The sequence below is a fragment of the Erpetoichthys calabaricus genome, chromosome 2 (genome assembly GCF_900747795.2).
Source record: "Erpetoichthys calabaricus chromosome 2, fErpCal1.3, whole genome shotgun sequence".
Classification (NCBI taxonomy): domain Eukaryota; kingdom Metazoa; phylum Chordata; class Cladistia; order Polypteriformes; family Polypteridae; genus Erpetoichthys; species Erpetoichthys calabaricus.
In genome coordinates this window covers 43,499,706-43,525,910 of record NC_041395.2, presented here as the reverse complement: position 1 = coordinate 43,525,910, position 26,205 = coordinate 43,499,706, and the positions used below count along the sequence as shown (strand labels likewise).

At 38.5% G+C, this 26,205-nt stretch overlaps 1 protein-coding gene across 1 annotated transcript in view; it reads left to right on the top strand.

Annotated features, from left to right (window-relative positions):
• The window catches only part of LOC114642846 (E3 ubiquitin-protein ligase TRIM39-like), a 118,696-nt gene that overhangs the window by 25,660 nt on the left and 66,831 nt on the right, over window positions 1-26,205 (top strand). Inside the window, exon 3 of the mRNA XM_051922407.1 lies at window positions 19,906-19,959. The gene's annotated coding sequence lies outside the window, so the exon portion shown is untranslated. The remainder of the gene's footprint in view (window positions 1-19,905; window positions 19,960-26,205) is intronic.

The following is a 26,205-nucleotide window of genomic DNA, read 5'->3' as shown; positions in this document are numbered from 1 at the left end:
AATAACAAATCCTACAATCACCTCATACACACATTTTTTTTGTCTGGTTCACCATGATGACAACATTCTATATGGCAGACTACTTTCTGTGTATTTATTTTACTATTGTGCTGTTGAATTCGCAACCCTCACTTGCCTTTTCCTTTAGCTTCTACAACTAACTAACTCATACAACTCACTCTCACCAAACTTTGTGCAGAGCTTTATTTTTTTTTCCCAAAGCACATTTTCTTTGGCTGTTTTTCTTTCTTCTGATATGAGTGAATGAAAAATAATGAACTCCAGTGCATGCTTCTGTTTGCTCCCCAAGCACAGTATGAGACATGAACCTTATTATGGGTGTCATTTGAGTGCATTATCATATTTTAATATAGTGCATTATGGGGAGCATAAGTTAGACATGTTCATTATGCCTTCTTAATCTGGGGTGGAGATAATAAAGAAAAATTAAAATGTAGCTTCACAGCAGCGGAGCATCTTGTGAAAGCAGAATACTGACCAAAAAAAATGACCATTCCAATGTGAAATAAAGCTTGGTGATTTTTTTTTTAATTTAAATAAACTTCAACATTTAACGAAGCAATTTTTGAAACAGCTTTTGAAATTCTGAATACAGTCTTTGAGTTTATTCTAAGAGGCTAATTCAGATATTTTATAATATTTGTTAATGGAATAGGTCTGTCTGATTTGACTATGACTATGGCTTGTCATATTCAAATGTTATGGACTCCCTTCAGAAGGAACATGTCTGGGTAAACAGAAAGGAGGAAAAATTACCAAGGAATAATCTAAGCAAATGAAAGCAGGAAAAGTCTTAATCTTAAACCAGATAAGGGCCAGAAATACGGGGAGAACTAATCCATCAAAGATAAAAGCCAGAAACAAAGTCAACAAATCTGAATATCAGGAAAGCATGTTGCCCTGATAACAAAAGAAGAAAAATCTCGGGTTGCAAATGTATGTGAACTGCTGCATTTGAAGGCACAGAAAAAGCATTTTTTATGTGATTCAGTGATGCTTATTCAAGAAACATTCCTATTAATGCGGCACTCATTCAAGAAAATGTGAGGTTTCTAAACTCTTTTGGGACCTCCCCCAAGTGGACAATATGCCGAAGAACGTCCCGAAGTGCGATCATTGCATCTGTGAAAGACTGTTTATCAGCTGCCGGGGCAACAGCAGGCTCACAGCTCTGGGGCGGCTCGGCACTGAAGCAAACAGAAAAGCTCTCGATGGGTGATGCAAGGAACATTGTAAATGCAGGGAACAGGATTAGTTGGCCACTAACCTGGCCACAACCCTGCCTGACCACTGTGTCTGTGCATAGGAGAAGGGCAGATCACGCTACAATAAATAAACGTGCTGTTCCTGTTTCAAGCGGTTGGTTTTGCTAAAGTTCTGAGACTCAGCCTCATGTTTTGGGGTGTAAGACAGGGACTTATTGCGTGCTCAGAGTCTTTTAGGATTCGCTTATGTGGCGATTCACTGTGAGCCTGCTGTTGCCCTGCCCCGGCAACGGACAAACAATCTTACACAGACGTGGCAATCGTGCTTCAGGACGTACTTCAGCATGACGTTCCTGTTGGGTGGGGGATCTCAGAAGAGTTCAGAAACTTCACAATATGAAGAAGAAGAATATGGATAATTCGGCTTCTGATTGATAACTGTGCTGCCCACAACATGCTTCCGCATTTATATAATGTTCGTGTTGAATTCCTCCCATCCAATTGCACAGCAGTGCTTCAGCCATTGGGTTTGGGCATCATTCGCACCCTGAAAGTATATTATCGCAGGGAAATGCTGAGAAAAATTCTCATTAGCATAACTTATAGACAGGAGAAGATTAAAATTAATGTGAAAGAAGCTATTGAAATGATTGCAAATGCCTGGACACAATTGAAAGAAAGCACTATAGTGACAAATACAGAATCTCATCTCATTACAAAGAAATTTTCATTACAATGAAATATTTTTTAGGTCCCTGGCAATTCGTTATAACTGAATTTTACCTGTATATGTTTATGCATTTTATTGTTATGTTTGTTGTTTAAGAGTTATTATGTGACAGAGTATTATATATTTTCTATTGTATTCGTAATTATTTTGATAATTTTTATTAATATGAATAGGAAACAAATCCTTACAAAAATCAAAGATTACATATAAAAACCCAAAGTTATAACAGAATGGTCTATTCTAAAAATAGGTGTTCTAATAAGAACAGCATGCTAGACAGGCAGACGTTTACTTTCAGTGTTTGACTATATAATATAAAGTCAATCAGCCACCTTACCAAAGTAAAGTCCAAATGATTTTTAATAGGCCTTCTACAAGTAGAGGGGGCTTGATGTTATTGGAAATTAATGAAAAGTTTGTAAACAGGAGCTTCACATGAATCTTATTGCATTCTAAGGAAGTTGCAGAGGAGATTAAACAAAATAACAACATCATATATACTGGCTCAGTTAGCCCGGGAAACAAATTGAAATGAATCTGATAAACCCTTAGTTTTCTCTGTCAATTTCCTCTTTACAATTTCTAGAAATTGCTGTCCCAGCTACTTGGCTAAAGTCATTTAAAGTTTCAAGGTATTTGTTTTCATATACAAAAATTTTTGGATCCTTCTGCTACTAAAATGAAATCCTGAAAATGTGATAAAAATGAAGCTCAACCAATAAAGATTAAAAAAAAACATATTTACTGAGAATTAATATCTGTGCTTGTTTCTTTATATATATCCTCTAATCTTTTCAATGAATTTCTTCTTATAGGAGTCAAACACATTATTCACTGCAGAGTTCGTCTATTTTATATGTATTTTTTATCTTTTCGAGGCTGACTTGTAAATGTACAGATAGTAAAACATTTGTTATCAGTGGAATCTAGAGATAATTTGGCATAGATAAAGAGTTATACTGTTCTTTTTTGAGCAGGTTTCATACACGTAGTAGTATAAAGTGTGAATAACCTTAAGTCAAATGTATTCTTTTATTCTAAGATAGTAAGAATAAGAGCAGCTCACTTCTCAAAACGGGCTCATCCGGGGTCGAACCCGTGAAGTTTTGATTACCAGTCAACAGTTGATACCGTTGCGCCACCAAAGCAGTCACAGCAAATGCGTGTCAATGTCGCACCCTAACGTGGGTTCTTTATCTGCAGTTATATTCTTGAATAGAAGCGCATTTGTTCTGTTATATTTGTACCTTTTGTGAAAGTGTTTATTTGATATTTGGACTTCAGGTTTCACACATTACACACTTCATGTCTACATTTTGCAATTATTACTAAAATATGAAAAACATTTCTGTTTTAACAATGTGTTTACATAGAGTGTTGTAGACACGGAACACACATGAAATGCACGTGTTCCAAATAACGATATGGTATTTATAAAAGGTGTCATTTTGCTTGACTTCTCACTCTATACAACTCTAAACAACTGACACGCAGGTAAACAGACTTGAGCTGAGAAAACTTTGCAGTGTTGGGGGAATGTGATAGAAGGTTGCTTGCTGTTTGCTGCTTATCTACACATTTACAGGACAAAAGACGCTGATGGAGAGGTGCGAAGTGATTTAAGGTGGGACGGATCTATGAGTTTTTTTGTAGGCTTTGGTAATTCTAGTGTTAATGCTATTATAATTGTTTGTTAATGTACACACAGACTCCACTACTGCATCCATTACTTGTGGCCTAGCTGTCTTGGTCTATTATCAGTGGTACTCTAATAAACCAGGCATAAGATACAGTATTGCTGATCAGTACAGAAAGCTATGTCTATGCAAAAGTCATATTGCTGGCTACTCTGTAATCTTGTTGAAGGCAGGTTTACTTTTTAATTCATCCAGTTTATTATGTAACGATTGCACATTCACCAGAATTATAATAAGAGTAAGAAAACAGATTACCCATTGGCTCATGACCTTTAAGCAAAGATTGTTCGTCTGTCCCTATTTATACAGCTTAGTTAGATTAATTTGAATGAAGGTCACCCTAACAATTAAAGCACACAGCACTACGAAACAACTCCTGGTAAACTGAATTGTCTCAGGTTGAATATTATCAGTATTTGGATTACTTTCAAAGAAGTAGAAAAGAGTCCACAAAGCAATTAAAGTGAACAAAATAAGCAAGTCCATAACACAATAAATAAGAAAGTCTGCTCCATAACTCAATAAATAATAAATATCTTCTTTTGGAGTAAATGTAGAACAACAACTACTTGGGTAAAAGATAAGCAGAACAAATGAGAGAAACAGACCTGAAATAGACCTGACACCAGTCACCACTAGAGCAGAGCCAATTTCAGAGACGTGCAAATTATGCCTACTGTCAACTCAAAAAGTTCCCTTTATGACAGAGTATGCTGAGAGATGAACTCCTGTACCATATATGGCTAGTTATTGCTTTACAGCCAAAGCCTCTGGGTTACGCTTCAATTACATAGTGCAGTAATTGGGAATTTAAAAAAAAGCAATGAATGATTCAACGTAAGCAAATGTAAACGCTTGTAAATGCTGTAAATCTTTTTTGAAGGTGCTTAATAGCAAACCCCATGACTTAAATTTGCTTTTGTATAATGTGATAGAATGTAGTAAAATGTATAGAAAAAATGGAGTCTTTATTTATTACAAAGCACAAGGGTGGAATCTTCTTTTGCTCATAACAGTAGCACTAGCGACATGTTGTGATAAAGAGACTAGGCTATCCTATCTCCCAGCAACATTGTCGAGCCACCCTTGGGAAATTCCCAGGCACTCCCATGCCAGGCACAACATATAATGACTCTAGGGTATCCTGGGGTATCCTGGGGTTTTCTACCAGCATCTCACTATTCTTTTTTTTCCACTTGCTAGTAACCTTGTGAATGCGTAGCCGACTTGGCTCATTCTGGCACACACAACATGGATTGGAGCAGTGGGGGTGTTTTCTAATTTGTATAGAGCCAAGGAGATGTAAGTGCTAGATAAAAATACTACAAAAATATCTAATTTTGCTTTTTGATGCTGAAGTTCCTTGTTATGTTAAAAGCAGGTTGTCCACGAATACTTCAGTGTTTACTTAAGAATTACTTGAAAATTAGTTTAAGTAGAAAGTGCAGTTTGCAGTGCTATATTGTATTGCTTGGCTATACATGTTTTTGTTGATAGCTGTAACCAAAATACATGTATGACTTCACAAGCTGTTACTAAGTTATACAAGCACTCTGAGTTGCTGACTCCTGTTCATGATGTCAGAAATGTTGTCTAAGGCAGCTGATTTTAGATGGCACAAAAGCATCTCTAAGTTACATAGGCATGCCATGCCTTTTAACTCTAACAGCAGAAATATTTGAGCTTTGAAAACACATTTTGGAGACAAGAAATTTAAATGTTAAAATAAGTGAAATTGTCTTGGAGCCAGGATGACCTTATTATACCGAGATTAGCTTTTTAAAATCAGTAAAACGTTGGTCATAGGGAATGACAGGGCAAGAGAAAAGCCAATTAAAGATACTCTTACTGATTTCAGATGCTTTAAGCAACACAGGAATGGACTATCTGGAAAAGACTTAACATCTAACAGTACAAAGTCGTATTGGTATTGATTGCCATACTTTATTTTGCTTTTGTTTTATATTACTATCAATTTGATCATAATACATAAGTAAATATGCGAACATTTTCTACTGCTGATTATTTAACTCTGTTTATTTGCCTGAGATTATAGGAAAGGGGGAAGTGCTGAACTCCATCACCTAGCTGTGTGGCAAGGGTATGGGATTTGAGGCTTTCTGTTAAAGGCTACATAATAAAGAGTATAAAGAGGGGAGTTGGGTCAACCTATGTCCCACCCACGACAAGCACCTGACCACTGTGTAAACATCTAACAATTATATAAATCCTGTCATAAAAGGCTCAACAAGCTGATGAAAAATAGTGTTACATCAGCATGACCTGCCATATTAGTATGCATGATCAGTTATGTTCTAGGGACATGAGATGTGAACTGGTGTCTCTGTTTGGTAAATGTATAAATTTATTTAATACAGTTGTATACAAAATTCCATTCATTTCGTGTGCATGCATTGCCCTTACAGCATCTGACACAACATAGGAAACAACTGTGGATGGGATGTCAGTTCATACCAACAGCCTACACCCCCAGATCAGTTTAGAGTGTACATTCAGCAAGGCAGGCCATAGAAACAAAACAAAAACTTAATTTTAATCCCTTGTATTTGTAATCTCATTCTTTTGGTGTCTGCCCAGTGCATATGAATATAGGTGAGGATGGAGATGCAGGCCTACTGGTAAATTGAAAGTTTTGCCCGAGGAGTTACCCTGTGCAATACCATAATAGTCTTATACAGCATTTGAATAATGATCACTGCAGCACTGTATAGGGTGGTCCAGATCTAACTATGCAACTTTTAATGCAATGCAATAATTGCATAATTAGATCTGGACCATCCTGTACTGGTCAGTCTTGTCACCACCTCTACCATCACCTGTGAACTAGACTTCAAGTCCTTCCTCTTGGACCAGTTGTTCTCCACATATTGAAAGGGGAGGGCCATGACATCAGATTAGGAAGTGCGAGTTCTTATCCCTATTACTTCACTTGGCTGCAGACTGTTCTGGCACATATTGGAGGTCACAGTCGAATATACAGTGTATATCTTAACACTACAAGTACAAGGGAGAATGCAAATTGGCATTGTGTTTTCACTGTGCTGACTGAAGATAGTTTGTTAAAGTAGTACAAGAAATGATGAATAACTCAAAACCAGAACTCAGAACATGATTGGCACAGCCCAAAACACTAAACAGAAATCAAAGTCAAAAAAGAATATGCAAGTAGTCAATTACTAAAAGAATCACAAAGACTGCATGCAAAACTAGGATATTTTATCCAACCTGACATATCCAGGAACAGCTCATGTGACCTTTATACCCAGTGCATTATGGGATTGTTTCCATAGAAACAGGTGACACAAAAACCCCAAAACAGCAGCACCAATTTGCAAAACAATATGACATCAAGACTGATGCAAAAAAACAAATTTTTAATAACATTTCCATTTTAGAAACTAATTACAGAAATTTATTCTCTGTGTATGTAACCCCCACCCCCATGTATAACATAATTTACAAACACATAGAGAATTGAGGAAAAAGTATTGAAAATGTCAGTCATGACATTTACATTTTTAATTATTTAAATAATGCGTGTGTTGTTCTCCTGTTCTTCATTGGCATTTTCTGAATAGTCATTGGGCAAATGCCCATATTGTTTTAAAACAAAAATTATATTCAGAAAATGTGATTTTTTAAACACAATTGTCACTGCAAGTACAACCGTTGAATGCTGGTACCCAAATGTGAATCCAGCCTTTCCTCCAGCTCATACTTGACTACATCTGCAATGAAGTTTGGTGCTGTTTTACAAAAAACGAGTCAAGTAAACCCTACAAATCTGGCATCAAATTTTGGACAGCTGATGAAAATAATCAATAACATGCTAAATTTTGTTCCCTAAAGAAAGATCCTGCTTGATTTCTAAGAAAGAACAATCTGTGACTTTAGTGACGCAATTCGTTGAGACTATTGCGGGTATTGCCTTCTGGCAATACTGTCACATCACTTATTTGCCAGAAAGGTAAGGCTGCTCCATACCATAATGTAAACAAAATGAAACAGGAACTGCTAACCACCTGTGAAAGGCAACTAGAGTTATTTCATTTGCTATTTAATATGCCCAGTTAATTGAAAAGTGTTCTCTATTTTTTCATTTTCTATCTAATGTGCCCAGCTACCTGAAATGTGTTGTTTTACTATTAAAGATTAAATACTGAAGTAGTTTCATGGTGAATAGCAGCCCAACATTTAGAAAGTATTCCTCCAGATCACTTCACTCTCAGCAGACTGACACAGTACTAGTTGGGAGAATGCAAAAGAAATAAAACTGTTTAAAGCATTGTTTCTCAACCTCGGTCCTGGGGACCCCCTGTGGCTGCAGGTTTTTCTTCCAAACAGATTCCTAATCAGTGACAACACCTGATAGCGCTGATCTCATTTAATTAGCTGGAATTATTTTTCTTTTATTCTACATTTAGAAAAGCACAGCAGCATGATTTTTACATTTATAATACATTTAGAAATATTTCTGCTTTTGCTATAGATTTAAATGCTTAACTCTCTTTTGTTGATTTCATTATATTTTGCTCCTTCTCAGTGTAGTTTTTCCCCTTCATTGTATCTTATTAATGGCAATTAAAAATGAGCAGAGCAGACACACTGGCAAACAACACGGAATAATTAAAGGCTGCAAGTACTTTAGCATAGTGATGGACCACTCGATACTGAAATTTCGACACTGTGTCGAGCTTTCGAAGCACTGGAGCTCGAAGCACTGATTCGAGGCTTGTTTCTAGTGATGGGCCGCTCGATACTCAGGTTTCGACACTGTGTCGAGCTTTCGAAGCACTGGAGATCGAAGCGCCGCTTCGAGGCTTGCTTCAAATGCGCCCGTCACGTGATTTTGAGTAACGCTAGCGTAATGACGTCATTTATATCTGCGCAGTCAGCAGTCGATTTGGTCATTCGCTAGTCTGTTAAAGTGCTTTGGCTCAAAGCGTAAAAGCAGTTGTTCTTGCTACAGCGATAAGGTTCTCTAACCCGAGTTCAAATCCTAATTGGGGTTTGCATATGCTTAAATAAGGATTTTGTATAAAACAGTTAAGTAGTACTTGTCTGAAAGTTAACAAATATATTTTGGAGACATTATGAACGATTTACATGGGGCACCTTTTTCCTTGGTGTGGAATCGTGTCCACCTAGAATCTGTAACAAATTAATGAGCATATTTTGCGTAAGGTAGCACGTATTATAACAATCCAGAATCTACTCTAAGCCATGTCAATCATATCAGAGAGGGTAAGAAACGCTTCACTAAAGCCGACGTGGTCATTACACCAGTATATGCGCAAAACACTCCTCATTAAACGTTTTTACTATTTAGTGATTCCCAGATCTGTAGCTGATTTGTATTATTGATTTCCAAAAAGCAATGTGAGTAAAAGCGTGTGCTGCATAACTAATCACAACTGTCTTCTGCAATTTTAGGAAAGCTTCGGGAGTTCTGCGTTAATGAGACAAAAAAAGTTGTAAAGAAACTTTGCGAATTCATCCAGAGGTGAACATTAAGATCACTCAAGTACTGACAAGAAGGAGCAGCTGGATAAGCACATCTGGAGCCAAGCTTTCAAAAAAGCACCTGACTTTGTCAGCAACATCCTTTCCTTCTGAATGCATCTTATCAAAGGCTGCGCTGGGGGGGGTGGGGGGTAAATAAGTAATCTTCCGAAATGCAGCACAACAGAGTAAATCATTGATGTAAATAGAATTATTGAAAGACTAAGCTGTTGTCGTTTCTGTATTCTTAAACCATCTTCCAGTCCCACAATCCCCCGCAGTCACTGTCACATTTAACGTTCCCTGCTCCTCACCTGTCGTGTCACCCAAAGCATCAACACTCAGTTTCATTGAAGGCTTTACCGTCCTTCCTTTCACAGACATAAAATAAGACACACATTTCCTCTACATACGTGTCCAATAATAATAGTAAACTGGCAGGAACGAGAAAAAGCACAAGATGGGAATGTTCATGACAAGAGCCTCGGCATCAGGGTGAGGATGTGCCTTGTCAACCATTACGTGTGCTCGTCTGCCACCCTTCAGTTGCACTGGCACACATTACACTGGAGGGTAAATGCAATGGGGAATACCGACAGTGTACACCTTCAGAAGTGGAATAAATCGACTGTATAAGTAGAACATTTCGGATAAACTATGAATTTTGTTAATCATAAACAATGCAACATAACTATTATATGTGTTGTTACTTTTTATTTATTCTCACCAAACGTTACATATCTACATGGGAGATGAACATGGGTTATATGTTTATAATCATTCTCACTAAAATACAATGTCAAAATATATTAATGAGCAAACTGAGACACATTGGCCTTTAGGAAATATCAAAAAGCGTATGCGCTGTCATTTAGGACAGAATGCATTGTTAACGTCACGCACTCTCTACTGATGCGATGTCACGAAAAAAAAGAAACAGCACAGTCCATGCAAACTCATATCCTCCTTGGTTTTTGATCTTATGATTGTCAACATCAAATCAATAAAGTCATTTTAAGAAGATGACAAGTCAGCTGTAGTCAGTTCAATTAACGCTCCTTTTAAAAAAAATTGCTTATACAGAATATAAATCAGAATCTCAATGAAGCGGGACTCACGAGTAGTAACGAATAATATGTGACACTGAGAAATTGTAATTCCTAATAACGGGAACAAGTAAAAACTACAATTTCCTAAAACGGACACTGTAAATGTAGGCATTTCAATAAATAATTTAGGAGACTTGTGTGTGCATTACAATACCAATTTAAGAACTAGGCTAGGCTACCTGTTGTACTATAAACGCTACCTCAAGCAGCACTTAACAGTAAATAGTCTAACAGGACAATGACTGACTGAAACGAAGATGCTGCGCCGCTACAATAAAGGTTCACACTGTCATTCTGCATGTTTAGGAGGCGCTGATTGGCTGAAACTGTTTATAGTGAATTGTCTTAAATTGGTAGTGCCGTATAGCGATCAGAAACGAAAAGACACATTTAGGCATGCTGGACAGTGGTTTGTTTTTCTACAATACAAATTCAGTACGACACCAGGGTCTCCAAACACACAAATATGAAGCTTATTACGTTTTACAGTGAAACTCTTTACATACACAATATAATTAGGGACGTGTGCCCCCTGCCCGACTACGGCGGCCCAACCTTCCCTTGACAGCTCGATTTGCTCGCTATCCGTCCAAGCTGAAAATATTGTTAAATGGAGGAATTGAAAAAAAAACCTTTCACAAGTGGAGGATCGATGACGCGAACCCCTTGTGTTTTTACTGAGAGACAGTTGCGATACCATTGAGCCACCTAATCAGGATAATTAGCGAGCTTCGCACAACTGAACTACTACTACTGTTCTTACTGCAGCGGATGTGGAAATATGTTGTTTGACATATACACGTTAAATTGGTTTAATTGACACGAGAGTATCATTGTTGTATTCTCCTAATTCAGACAAAAAAATTATATTTATAGATGTATACTATATAACGTACGGTTTTGAACAAAATTAAGCGTTCCATAAAAAGGTTGCATGATTTACCTAATCTTTTTATATATATAAAGTTGATATATGACAATATATCTTTGACACTATGTATCAGACAAAGGAAATCACAGCAAACCACAAGAACAATAATTACTTCTCAGCAACTACCTGAATTGTAGTTTAACTATATTAAGTGAAGTGTGTAATGTCAATACGAATTACAAAATATAACTAGAGAGTTAAGTGTCAGATAGACTCTCAAAATATAGAGGTCAATACCTTTGAGTGTGCTGAGGCTTCACAAAGATTCAGTAACCAGTGCGCATGTCTGCTCGAGGCTTCGAAGCCATGTCATGATTCTATCCCAGTACGCATGTCTGCTCAGTGCTTCTAACCAAGCTTGACGATTCCAGTACACATGTCTGCTTAGTGCTTTGAATCATTATTCATTGAGCTCCCGTTTGACTTACATATGGCATCAACAGAGTTCAAAAACTCAACAGAATTCCCAGGTGAATTTAATGTTTGTGGATGATCAATATATTTTAAATGATTGTGCCCGATAATACTTTGTGGCAAAAAATAAAACTATAAATTATACATCATCTTCCCAGGTAGTTTGCATGTTCTCCCCGTGTCTGCGTGGGTTTCCTCCGGGTACTCCGGTTTCGTCCCACAGTCCAAAGACATGCAGGTTAGGTGCATTGGCGATTCTAAATTGTCCCTAGTGTGTGCTTGGTGTGTGTGTGTGCGTCCTGCGGTGGGCTGGCGCCCTGCCCGGGGTTTGTTTACTGCCTTCTGCCCTGTGTTGGCTGGGATTGGCTCCAGTAGACCCCTGTGACCCTGTAGTTAGGATATTGCGGGTTGGATAATGGATGGATGGATTATACATCATACAAATGCTGACTTGTAGAATGCATAATGCTGCAAAGAAGAGCTTTAGTAATACGGGTGACGACACATCTCTCACTGTAATACTCTTATAAATATCCATTCTTTGCCTCATGCAATGTTTTCATGCAACACTGAATGTATGTCATATACAGTGGTGTGAAAAACTATTTGCCCCCTTCCTGATTTCTTATTCTTTTGCATGTTTGTCACACAAAATGTTTCTGATCATCAAACACATTTAACCATTAGTCAAATATAACACAAGTAAACACAAAATGCAGTTTTTAAATGATGGTGTTTATTATTTAGGGAGAAAAAAAATCCAAAACTACATGGCCCTGTGTGAAAAAGTAATTGCCCCCTTGTTAAAAAATAACCTAACTGTGGTGTATCACACCTGAGTTCAATTTCCGTAGCCACCCCCAGGCCTGATTACTGCCACACCTGTTTCAATCAAGAAATCACTTAAATAGGAGCTGCCTGACACAGAGAAGTAGACCAAAAGCACCTCAAAAGCTAGACATCATGCCAAGATCCAAAGAAATTCAGGAACAAATGAGAACAGAAGTAATTGAGATCTATCAGTCTGGTAAAGGTTATAAAGCCATTTCTAAAGCTTTGGGACTCCAGCGAACCACAGTGAGAGCCATTATCCACAAATGGCAAAAACATGGAACAGTGGTGAACCTTCCCGGGAGTGGCCGGCCGACCAAAATTACCCCAAGAGCGCAGAGACGACTCATCCGAGAGGTCACAAAAGACCCCAGGACAATGTCTAAAGAACTGCAGGCCTCACTTGCCTCAATTAAGGTCAGTGTTCACGACTCCACCATAAGAAAGAGACTGGGCAAAAACGGCCTGCATGGCAGATGTCCAAGATGCAAACCACTGTTAAGCAAAAAGAACATTAGGGCTCGTCTCAATTTTGCTAAGAAAACATCTCAATGATTGCCAAGACTTTTGGGAAAATACCTTGTGGACTGATGAGACAAAAGTTGAACTTTTTGGAAGGCAAATGTCCCCGTTACATCTGGCGTAAAAGGAACACAGCATTTCAGAAAAAGAACATCATACCAACAGTAAAATATGGTGGTGGTAGTGTGATGGTCTGGGGTTGTTTTGCTGCTTCAGGACCTGGAAGGCTTGCTGTGATAGATGGAACCATGAATTCTACTGTCTACCAAAAAATCCTGAAGGAGAATGTCCGGCCATCTGTTCGTCAACTCAAGCTGAAGCGATCTTGGGTGCTGCAACAGGACAATGACCCAAAACACACCAGCAAATCCACCTCTGAATGGCTGAAGAAAAACAAAATGAAGACTTTGGAGTGGCCTAGTCAAAGTCCTGACCTGAATCCAATTGAGATGCTATGGCATGACCTTAAAAAGGCGGTTCATGCTAGAAAACCCTCAAATAAAGCTGAATTACAACAATTTTGCAAAGATGAGTGGGCCAAAATTCCTCCAGAGCGCTGTAAAAGACTCATTGCAAGTTATCGCAAACGCTTGATTGCAGTTATTGCTGCTAAGGGTGGCCCAACCAGTTATTAGGTTCAGGGGGCAATTACTTTTTCACACAGGGCCATGTAGGTTTGGATTTTTTTTTTCTCCCTAAATAATAAAAACCACCATTTACAAACTGCATTTTGTGTTTACTTGTGTTATATTTGACTAATGGTTAAATGTGTTTGATGATCAGAAACATTTTGTGTGACAAACATGCAAAAGAATAAGAAATCAGGAAGGGGGCAAATAGTTTTTCACACCACTGTAGTATACATCTATATATAATTGTTTTTTCTTCTTTATTACATACACACATATATAAAAAACATACATTATATACATCCACTCTGCTGAAAACAGTAGTGGTGCAGCGGTAGCGTTGCCACTCCATAATAAGGCTTGTGTGGGTTCGGGTCCCATGTTCACCCATTATGAATTGTCACCCAAAAGAGTCTGTTTTTCTTTTTTTTTCATTTAACAGCAAATTCCACCATGGACCGAGAGTGAGCAAGGCGAGAACACTAGTAAAGATATATCAAATGGAAATGGGCAACTTGTTTTATGTCTATAACAAAAAAAATTATTTGAGTGACGATTTCAACTGCTTTCATAGTTGTTGATGGCGAGTTTAGCTGTTTAAATTTTTAAATATTAAATTAATAAGGTAGAATGTGTTCTTACTTTGAGTGTTGGGTGGTGGGGGAGCTACATGGTAAATGTGTTAGTAACTGGGATTGCACTTCTATAACTGAAAGATTGTTTAGGAATAATACAGACTGGACAGCTCTCATATGTGTTTTAGGAAATGTTTTATTATTGCACTGTGCTGTCACTAAGACAACTTTTTACTGATCACCTATCCAGACCTTGAAGATGTGTTCACAAGGGAGGGATGCTGCTGTTAAAAGCAAATGCTTTTTCGACAGCAGGTCCAGATGTGTTTATCCTGATGCTTTTTTGTTGCCTCAGCACTCAAGAGGATCTTTAATGCCAACCTCGATACATGCAATGCTCACTTGATACATGCATTTCTCACCTTGGAGTGTCCCATGTGTGTGTGTGTGTCGGTGACTGATCTGCGCCATGTCTCTCAGCCTCTCTGATGTGCTCCGGATTGACACCTTTGAATGTTTGGTGCAGCAGAGCAAATTCAACCTGATCTACCACAGTGGGTTGTTATCATCTTATTCAATGGAGGGGTTCATGGACGTCAAATAGCAATGAATAGAACATGAATTAATGTAAATACATGAGCTGCTTTAGTCATCGCTTTTTGATGGTGATTCTAAGTGGGGATGATTCCCGAACAGATCTCTTATGCAATCCTTCCACAGTATCTCTCAAAATTATTTAGTTCAAATTGTTTATAAAGATTTCACTCCTGATCATTTTTTTTATTATTATTAATTCTGATGAGTCTTTAATTCAGATCGAACTCAGGCTAGCACTATGCTCAGAATTTGAAAAGCAACCACCTTAGTCAGTTGAGCCAATGACGGCGTCTTTTCCTTGTAGCAAACTCGATACTTTTGTGCTCCACAAAATATTGTAAAGTATTAATAAATTAAATATTTCAATACTTGATTGAATAATAACATCTGTGATTTAAGGATTTCACCTTTTCTTTCTCAAATGTGCTTACCTATATCATGGCAAAGTACAGGGATAAACCTTTATTTTCCATCTACTCCATTTTAATTATGTCAGAACAAGTAAAACATTTAAGGCTATTAAATGTGATCTCAAGAAAACATGAGGGTTAATTATAATACTAATAACAGGAGCGATTATAATGATACAGTGCAAAAGTAAATACATTGGAACCTCGGTTTGCGAGCATAATTCGTTCCAGAAACGTGCTCATAGTCCAAAGCACTCGTATATCAAAGTGAATTTCCCCATAAGAAATAATGGAAACTCAGATGACTTGTTCCACAACCCAAAACTGTTCATATAAAAATGATTAATACAAAATATAAAGTAAAAAAATACATAAAACAAATTAACTTGCACTTTACCTTTGAAAAGAATCATGGCTGGTGTGAGTGAGTTTCTAAACTCTTGTGGGATTGCACCCAACGGGATGACACACGGAAAAGCGTCCCAAAGCAATCGCAGTCTCCCAGCACTGTAGCAGTTCTCTGTAAAAGCGAATACGAAAAGATCGCGGACATGCTATTAGCGCCTGCCGTCAATGGGTGATACAAGGAACAAGGAACATTATAAATGTGCAGGGCTCTGCCTGACTGCTGTGTCTGTGTATAAATAACTGTGCTGTTGCTGTTTCAAGCTGAATAAAGCTTGTGTTGCTAAAGTACTGAGACTCAGCTTCGTGTTTTAGGGTGCAAGATGGGGACTCGCACACATAGACAAGCACACATACACACACGAGCGCGCGCGTGCACACACACACACATGTGCGCGCACACAGTCACAGTGCTAATGCTGTAGTAAACACTATATGCTCGTACGGATGTTGACTATATGAGTGAGGCACGCTGACTCAGATGGAGAATAGGAAATGATTGCCCACAATCCTGCAGTGAGAGAGAGAGAAGAACCATCAGCTCAGTTGTGATCACATGACGCTCAGCAGACAAAGCGTATACAGTACATACTACTCATACTGCAAGACCTTGCTCGTTTATCAAGTGAAAATTTATTAAAAATTTTTGCTTGTCTTGCAAAACACTCGTAAACCAAGTTACTCGCAAACCAAGGTTCAACTGTATTCATTGAAAGAGCCAGGGATCCATGAGTGAGGCGTCTTATTTTGTTTAACTCTTGCTATCGTATAGTGCATTCTGCCTGTTGGCGTTAGTTATATATATATATTTATATTTTTTAGACATCAGACACTAGAAGCTGCTGATGAACCCTTCTCTTCATTGTCAGTCTGTAACAGCGAAAAAGTAAAAGCAATAAGAGTTTTAACAGACGTCATTGAAGTGGATCATAAGTTTGTGTAACGTTAATGAAAATGGCCAGAAGGTGTCACTAGAGAGGTGAATGTCAAATGCTTCGAAGCTTCGATACGATTTCACAATTGTTTCACACATTTTGATGCTTCGTGAGGCTTCACTCCGCCCATCACTACTTTAGCATCAGACCCACTAATCAGTAAATAATGGATTAAATAAACAATTAGAACACCTAGAAAAGTACAGTGATCCCCCACTGTATCACAGTTCAGTTATCGCGCCGCCGCTATATCATGGAAAAATTCAATAAGTACATCCTACCTGTAGTGTACTTCGCAGCCAATTCATAACAAAGCATACAGTTTTCAGCAGTCACTACGGTAGACAGAGTTTCACGTTACAGTACCCAGTGTGGCACGCGGCTGGGGGTGGTACCCAGCCGGGACGCCCAGAAGGACAGGAGGAGGGCTCATGCCTCCTCCGGACCGCCAGGGAGCGTCCTCATGCCTGGAGGACTTGGGACCTCAGCACTTCCGCCACACTAGGAAGGGCTGGGGGGAAGAAGGAAAAAGAGACACCCGGAGTGCTTCCGGAAAGACAGCCGGCACTTCCGCCACACAGGGGCGTGTCAAGGAAAGATTGCCGGGAACCACCTGGAGCACATCCGGGTGACTATAAATGGGGCCGCCTCCCTCCTATCAATGAGCTGGAGTCGGGAGCAGGAGCAGGACGAAGCTCCTGGAGAGAGAGTAGAGGTGGCCCAGGGACAAGGCAAGAAAACGCCCAGGAAAAGGGAGACTGGGGCTAGAGCACTGTGAGTTGTGCGGGACTGAGCTGTGTTGTGTGGAGAACGGGACGAAAATAAAAGGTGTTTTTGATAAAGATGTGGTCTCAGTCTGATGGTGTCCGGGCAAGTCTCACACCAGATGATTTCTTACAAGGCCTGCTATTGGCTGAAAGAGAATTTTCATTCTCTTGGGCTCTGATTGGTTGCTGCTAACGTGGTGTAATCTCACAAGAACAGTGAGCGTGGGTCCCCGATGCATCTCAGTTCTCTGCGTATCAAGTACCTTGCATGAGGTCCGATTGTTGTGAGCAAACTTTTTGTGAACTTTTCGTTTTGTTTTAAGCCCTACGATGGCTCCCAAGCGTCCTGCATCTTCTAAGAAGGGCAGGGAAGCGTTACGCGGACATCGCACGCCATTACGGCTTGAATGAATCGACGGTATGCTACATTATTATTATTATTATGTTACTCATATCATTAGCCCAACATCCACATATCATATGTGCTTAGAAAGTGTGTTTTAATAAGTTTACATGTGTTTAAAGCGTGTGGGAGGGGTATTTTAAGCCTTAAACTATAAACAAATATTTATTTATATAGTCTTTCTATATCGCGGATTTTCACCTATCACTGATGGGTCTGGAACTTAACTTCTGTGATAGGCAGGGGATCACTGTAGAATGAAAATCAAGATGAAAATATTGTTAAAAAGAAAAAATACATTATTCCCATATAACTGCTTGGTACCTCGCAGTTGGGAGATCTGGGGACCTGGGTTCGCTTCCCGGGTCCTCCCTGCGTGGAGTTTGCATGTTCTCCCCGTGTCTGCGTGGGTTTCCTCCGGGCGCTCCGGTTTCCTCCCACAGTCCAAAGACATGCAGGTTAGGTGGATTGGCGATTCTAAATTGGCCCTAGTGTGTGCTTGGTGTGTGGATGTGTTTGTGTGTGTCCTGCGGTGGGTTGGCACCCTGCCCAGGATTGGTTCCCTGCCTTGTGCCCTGTGTTGGCTGGGATTGGCTCCAGCAGACCCCTGTGACCCTGTGTTCGGATTCAGCGGGTTGGAAAATGGATGGATGGATATATATATACATATATTACCAAACTTAGTTTTCTAATTTCTATATTGTTTCTAAAACACAGAACTTGGGAAATAACACATCACTTAATTAACCCAGGAGTCCAATTAAAAACAGAAGTTGGTTGGAACAAAAACCTACAGCCACAGGGGGTCCACAGGACCAAGGTTGGGAAACACTGGATTAAAGTGTTTTGTATGTAGAAACTATTCACAAAAGATGGCAAGAATCTGTGCTGACTGTTGATGTGGACTGTTTCGTAATAAACCTTTGTGCCACTTTAGAAATGCTTACATATCCACAGAAATATGTGAGTATGGTTGTACATTTTAAACTATTTCCACAAAATAGTAATTTTATTATTTATTTTTTGTGCCCAGCTGATTGAAATTTAAGGTTTTGCTTTTCAATAATAAATATCCAAGCAATTTTTTGCTCAGTTGCAGGATGACCCCAAAAAGTTGTATTTTTTTTTTTGATTTTTTAAAATTGAAAATGTATTTTAACATTTTAAATGACAATAGATCCAACCATCCATTTCCCAACCTGCTGAATCCGAACACAGGGTCACGGGGTTCTGCTGGAGCCAATCCCAGCCAACACAGGGCACAAGGCAGGAACCAATCCCAGGCAGGGTGCCAACCCACCACAGGACACACACAAACACACCCACACACCAAGGCCCATTTAGAATCGCCAATCCACCTAACCTGCATGTCTTTGGACTGTGGGAGGAAACCGGAGCGCCCGGAGGAAACCCACACAGACACGGGGAGAACATGCAAACTCCACGCACGGTGGACCCGGGAAGCGAACCCAGGTCCCCTGGTCTCCCAACTGCAAGGCAGCAGTGCTACCCACTGCGCCACCATGTCGCCCATGACAATAGATGCAATCAAGAAATTCTTTTTATGGTCACCAATGATGTTCTATAGATTTTGGGGTTAAAGGAATAAGGATCACTATTAGCACAGTGTTGTGAATCTAACCAATTTTAAATTAACTTTGAATGAAATTAATTCACTTTTAAGAAATTTCTGAATACAGATCACTAACTTTCAGATTTGTCAGCAGAATTCTGCAGAATTTAATTTTTTTTTTGTCCTTTCAAATCACCACCTACTGCAGATGCTTTACGTGGTCCAAGGTTATTTAAGTATACTTAGCAACTATACCTTCTCATAACAGTGTGAAAAAAAATCTTAAACATATTAATCTAAAAATAAATTACAAAAAATATAACTTGGAAAGCTGGTGCCCTGCCCAGGGTTTGTTTCCTGCCTTGCGCCCCTGTGTTGGCTGGGGCCCCCGTGACCCTCTACTTAGGATATAGCTGGTTGGATAATGGATGGATGGATGGATGGATAACTTGGAAAATTTTTTATGACAATCTTGATATGCCAGTTTTCCTGCCATATTTACCACAGATTTGCTTGCTTTCTGATACTGATGCATCCCTAGAGAGAAACAGACTCTTACCCTTCTTGTATCTGTTGATATTAAAGTGGTGTAACATTGGGTTAACGTGGTCTTTTTATTTTTCTGCAGTTTTGCTGATTTCTAAAATAAGTATGTGACAAGATCTAACTGATTCAATCTCAGGTAAGTTGATTATTCTGAACATTTTTATTTCCTGGGTCTTTTGTGTCTATCATGTATGGACACAAGAATTTTTAGAAACATGAATGTCCATATGTTTGTCTGTTCCTTTCTGTTTGAACTTGAGAAAAAAATGAACTAATGCTTTACAGATTTTATGGACATCTTAAAGTAAATAGTATTAATAATTAATAATTACAGTTTGGGTGATTCCAACTATTCAGCTTCAAACTGTAAACATTTTTAAAGCTAATACCAACAATAGACAAACACTGCTCAGAAATCTTTAAAATGTGTCATAGATAGATAGATAGATAGATAGATAGATAGATAGATAGATAGATAGATAGATAGATAGATAGATAGATAGATAGATAGATAGATAGATAGATAGATAGATAGATAGATAGATAGATACTTTATTAATCCCAAGGGGAAATTCACATACTCCAGCAGCAGCATACATAGTCATTTAGTACTTACATTTCAAAATATTCCAAAATTGTAATGGCATTACATGTTGTGTATATTTTGGTAAACTCAAACTGTATACTGCAATCACAGTTTTTCTTTGGATTATTGTGTCTTTGTATTTTAAACCTTTCCTTTCAGAAATTACTCAAATGGATAGAGTAATACAAATTTTTCATAGAATTAGTAAAAAAAATAATTAGGCAAAACATTAGGATCTAATGGATCCTAAATGTTATTATGCAGTTATGTTCCCCTTTCAGAAGAGTAAAATACTGCATGATCTGCAATAGCAAAATTTGAAAATTCAGTGTTTAATGAATAAACAATAAACACAACAATTAAATATTCAAATTCTGTTCACTTGTGAGGCATTCTCTTTGTTTATTATTTGCCAAGACAAAAATTGAAAATGAACAAAGAAGTTACCATTGGTATAAAGAACAGATAGCATGACAATAAGAGTCAGAGAGTGAGAGAGCAATCATGTCCGCTCCTGTTTTTCCACTCCCCACCACCCCAACCATATTTAGGCAGCAACAACAGTCAGTCAGTCAGTCATTTTCCAACCCATTATATCCTAACACAGGGTCACAGGGGTCTGCTGGAGCTAATCCCAGCCAACACAGGGCACAAGGCAGGAACAAATCCTGGGCAGGGCACCAGCCCCCGCAGGGTGCACACGCGCACACACACACCAAGCACACACTAGGGACAATTTAGAATCACCAATGAACCTAACCTGTACCTAACCTGCATGTCTTTGGTCTGTGGGAGGAAACCAAAGCACCCGTAGGAAACCCACGCAGACATGGGGAGAACATGCAAACTCCACACAGGGAGGACCTGGGAAGCGAACCCAGGTCTCCTAACTGCGAGGCAGCAGCGCTACCACTGCACCATCATGCCACCCGCAGCAACAACAGCATATTCAAAAACAACAAACTATTATAGCCTGTCACACATAAGCAGAATTTAAATTATGAGCAAACAAGTTATAGTCCCCTTTTTCTCAGGAATATTTAGGCACTATCTGGTCATGCAGTGTAGTTGGTGAAAGACTAATCTTAAAAATGTCACACTTGTAGTGTGAGAGAATGGACATCATCAGGTCAGATCTGTTATATCTAGTTGAACAGAGGTGAAGTTAAAAAATGAAAATTTATGATTGAGATCTAATAGAATGTAACTGAAAGAAGTTGAATCAAACCCCCGAATCCAAAATGAAAAAGCAACAAACCGTAGTCCTGAATAAAACATTGTCATTTTCTTTTGTATTATTTTGACTTGTGCGGCATGTTTAATTATCCTACTCACTCTTGATGGAGTTGATTTTCACATCTGACTTATTTGTTGTCAGTTCCCCCAGCACTGATTTATGTTTCTGAGACCATAAGGCAGTGCCTCTTTCAGTTTCAGTTTAGTCTTAATATAACATTTTCTTCAGAAACATAATTATTCATAAGACATAATACATCAGCACAATTACCATCAACATATCATTTTGTTGAAGACTACAACTCAGATCTTCACTCAGCATTAGACAAAATAGCTCCTTTAAAGCTCAATAAGGTTTTCTGTATGCATTTGTGGTCTTAATCAGTGCTATGATCTATGAAAACATCAGGCTAATGCCTCAGAAGGCGTAAGCTTGCCTTTCTGCTGCCAGATACTCAAACATGGTGAATCTCGCTCAGGGATAGACTTCAGTGTTACACAGCAGAAAAATTTGAGTGCAACATTAACATGGCTTCTGTTTTCGCCTGCTGCCTCAAAATGACATCACTGTTATCTTATTTATAGCTCCTCCCCTTCTCATCTCACCAATAAAAGTTGATACTGGCAGGAAATCAGCATCATTTTTAAGCCAATGTGTTGGTAAATACACAGGTTTGTCACAAGCCTTTTTTTTATGTTCAACGTAAGCAGCGCTCATGATGCAAGCTGGACTTAAGTGATGCTGAGTGTTAAAGTGTTCCCACTGAATTTTATATGTATGATGTGACAACTTGTAGGCACTGGACAAACTAGGACATGGGATCGTAAAGGATTATTTAAGTCCTTAACTTTATTTAAATAAGTATTGGGCAAATTTGCTATGGCCTTCTGGTTGGGCTATGGCTGACAGTCCCCTGCAGATTTCCCAGAGACCCACTACACCATTTTGGTTTTCAGTAGGGTAACACCCAGGTTAATAAGTTCTGCAACTTATGGATATCTCCATATAGAAATTAATAGCAAAATACCCGCGCTTCACAGCGGAGAAGTAGTGTGTTAAAGAGGTTATGTAAACATACAGTATATATACATATACATATATACATATATATACATATCTACATATACATATCTACATATACACATATCTACATATACATATATATACATATATACATATATATATATATACATATACACATCCACATATATATACATATATATATATACACATATCAACATATATATACACATACGTATACACACATACATAAACACACACATATACATATATATCTCCCACAGTCCAAAGACATGCAGGTTAGGTGCATTGGCGATTCTAAATTGTCCCTGGTGTGTGGGTGTGTGTGGGTGTGTGTGCCCTGCGGTGGGCTGGCACAATTGCCCGGGTTTGTTTCCTGCCTTGTGCCCTGTGTTGGCAGGGATTGGCTCCTGTATTTAGGATATAGCGGGTTGGATAATGGATGGATGGACATTTGTATGCATAGCCCCATTTGCCCGTTTTCGTTTTTTTTCTTTCTTCAGTAATATTTCAGCAAACCCAGAGCTTGTCAGTTCAAATCCTGGTACTGACACCACTGTGTGACCCTGAGGAAGTCACTTCACCTGCCTGTGCTGCAAAAAACAAAAGTAATGTAACAAATTGTACCTCAGATGTTGCAAGTTGCTGGAATAAAGGCATAAGTAAAATAGATAAATATGTATTATACACATAGGAACTATTCATTTATTTTCAGTTAAGTCATCTGCAGCAAACCTTTATAAATGAGGGTTTCTCCTTTTTAGATAGTGCAAACTGTTTCTTCTTCATTGAGGTTTTCTCTTGGAGAGCTTTTTTCATTTCATTGAAAATTAAAGCAGCAGCTGCCAAAATAAGACATTGACAATAAGCTACGCAAACCCACCAAGACATGGAATCGTTTAAATCAAGGCACAAATCGAAAAACACCATCCCATACTATTAGTTAACGATTAACACATTTCTATATGTATTGTAAGCATACAATACAGCTGATAATATGTTGCGCTTATTTATCTGTTGTACCGACATTTTTGCGCGTTTAGCGGCTGAAATCCAACGTGGTTTGTGCCCTTCACAATGAAAACAGTTTGCATTTATCTTTTTAATAAAAGGCGAGCTTTTAAACCTGAGAAATCACCCCGTAAATGCACACGTTTAATTGCACATGTGTTAATACTGGTTATCCTTTTACACTAAAATATTACTAAAGAGATACAAAAAAAGTAAAATGCATATGTTGTTTTTCTTTAAGGAGATTAAATATTACTGAAGAAAGAAAAAAAAAAAAACTAAAACAGCCAAATGGGGCTATGCATACGAACTTAAAAGGTTTAAATAAAACAGAAATATATACCTTTTATTTTTACTTCCTTAACTTGTGGAGGGTGTATCCTGTAGCAAAGCCCTAACTTTTTTCGTGAAAGCCCGTTTCAGTCAATAAGTCTTAAAAACAGGTGTAAAGATATTGACAATAAGCTACGCAAACCCACCAAGACATGCAATCATTTAAATCAAGGCACGAGTCGAAAAACACCATCCCATACTATTAGTTAACGATTAACACATTTCTATATGTATTGTAAGCATACAATACAACTGATAATATGTTGCGCTTATTTTTCTGTTGTACTGATATTTTTGCGCGTTTAACGGCTGAAATCCAACGTGGTTTGTGCCCTTCAGAATGAAAACAGTTTGCATTTACCTTTTTAATAAAAGGTGAGCTTTTAAGCCTGAGAAATCGCCCCGTAAATGCACACATTTAATTGCAAATGTGTTAATATGTATGCTTACACAGTATTAAACCCACCAAGACATGGAATCGTTTAAATCAAGGCACTGCGCTACCTTCTTCCAGATCGGCCCCAAGGCGTTTCACGTGATTACGTAGGAGGCGTGATGACGCGATACGCGACTCCGCCCCCGTCCATTACAGTATATGGACAAAAAAGAGGTTCCAGTTATGACCGTTACGCTTTGAATTTCGAAATGAAACCTGCCTAACTTTTGTAAGTAAGCTGTAAGGAATGAGCCTGCCAAATTTCAGCCTTCCACCTACACGGGAAGTTGGAGAATTAGTGAGTGAGTGAGTGAGTGAGTGAGTGAGTGAGTGAGTGAGTGAGTGAGTGAGTGAGTGAGTCAGTCAGTCAGTCAGTCAGTCAGTCAGTCAGTCAGTCAGTCAGTCAGTGAGGGCTTTGCCTTTTATTAGTATAGATTTCACAAGTTATTCTCGTTAATGCTAATCTTCTTATATAATACGCTACCGTGGCTGTCCGTTTGTCTGTCCAGGATTTTAAATCACCTGTAGTTCGCAAACTATTGATCTGAAATTTGGTACACATATACTGCGTGACATCTATTATCCACTTTCGGGGTGATAATTAACCTCCAAGGTTGTTCCTTTTATTTTATTGTAGAATCAATTCTCGGCAGCAGTGGCTGTGTGGCGCATACGTACGGGCACCATTCTCATCCCTACCACCTTCACAGTCACTTCCCCTACCTCTTCATATCTTAAATTATTCTTGAGGCAGATTGAACACTAAGTAATTGCAACACAAACACTGACTTAATCAGTTACGACATGAAAAGATGCCGATGGAAGAAGAGAAGAAGCAGGCCGCTAGGGTAGAGAAAAGAAGAGCAGCTCAGGAAGCAGCAAGCGCATCAACCTCTGAACAAACGAATGCTAAATGTACAGAGAAAGAGTTTGAAAACTAGGGATGCTCAAGTCAAGTGTATTCATGGCACGTTATCGTGCACTGCACCATTACTGTTATCTTATAATAATGATTAGTACAGTAATGTAAAACTAGCCTAATATTCATAGTGTTAAATATACTATTCAGGGAAATCCAAAATTATAAAATATATACTGACCAGTTCAGTGATCAGGTAGAAATTCAGCCTTGGAGTGTTCCTTTTTGATATCTGATGATGTAAATATTACAAGGATTCATAACAGGGTCACATGAGATCCTTCTGAAACCTCTGATATTAGCAATGCACTTTGCTTGCAAAATAAAAGAAGAAATGTGAAGAAAACTATATTTATATATCCAAAATCTTCATCAGTGTGGAAATTAAGATATAAATTAAGGTAAAGAACAAACTTTTTACAAGGGAAGCAGCATAAACACAAGTAAAACTATAACTTGCACCTGAAGAAAACAAGGACATTTAGGTTAAAGAGTGCCTCTGTGAAGCCAAATACATTGCTTTGTGCGATTTGGAAGACCACCCATAAATTGCTTGTGTTGGTGCCCTGACCAGAGCATAAAGTGGAGAGAGAGTGTCAGTCCAGACAAAGGAGGGAATCTGTAGCTAAAGCAAAGGGCATGACTTTACACCTGCATTACCATGGCTCATGATCAGATGGCACCTGACCACATTAAAAACTGTATGTAAATGTGCTGGCAATGGATCACATGGACCACATTTGGATATGGTCAGAAACAAATAACGATCACATTTAACAAGAGTGTAAATGCAAATGTGTTTTGTGTTCACATAAAACT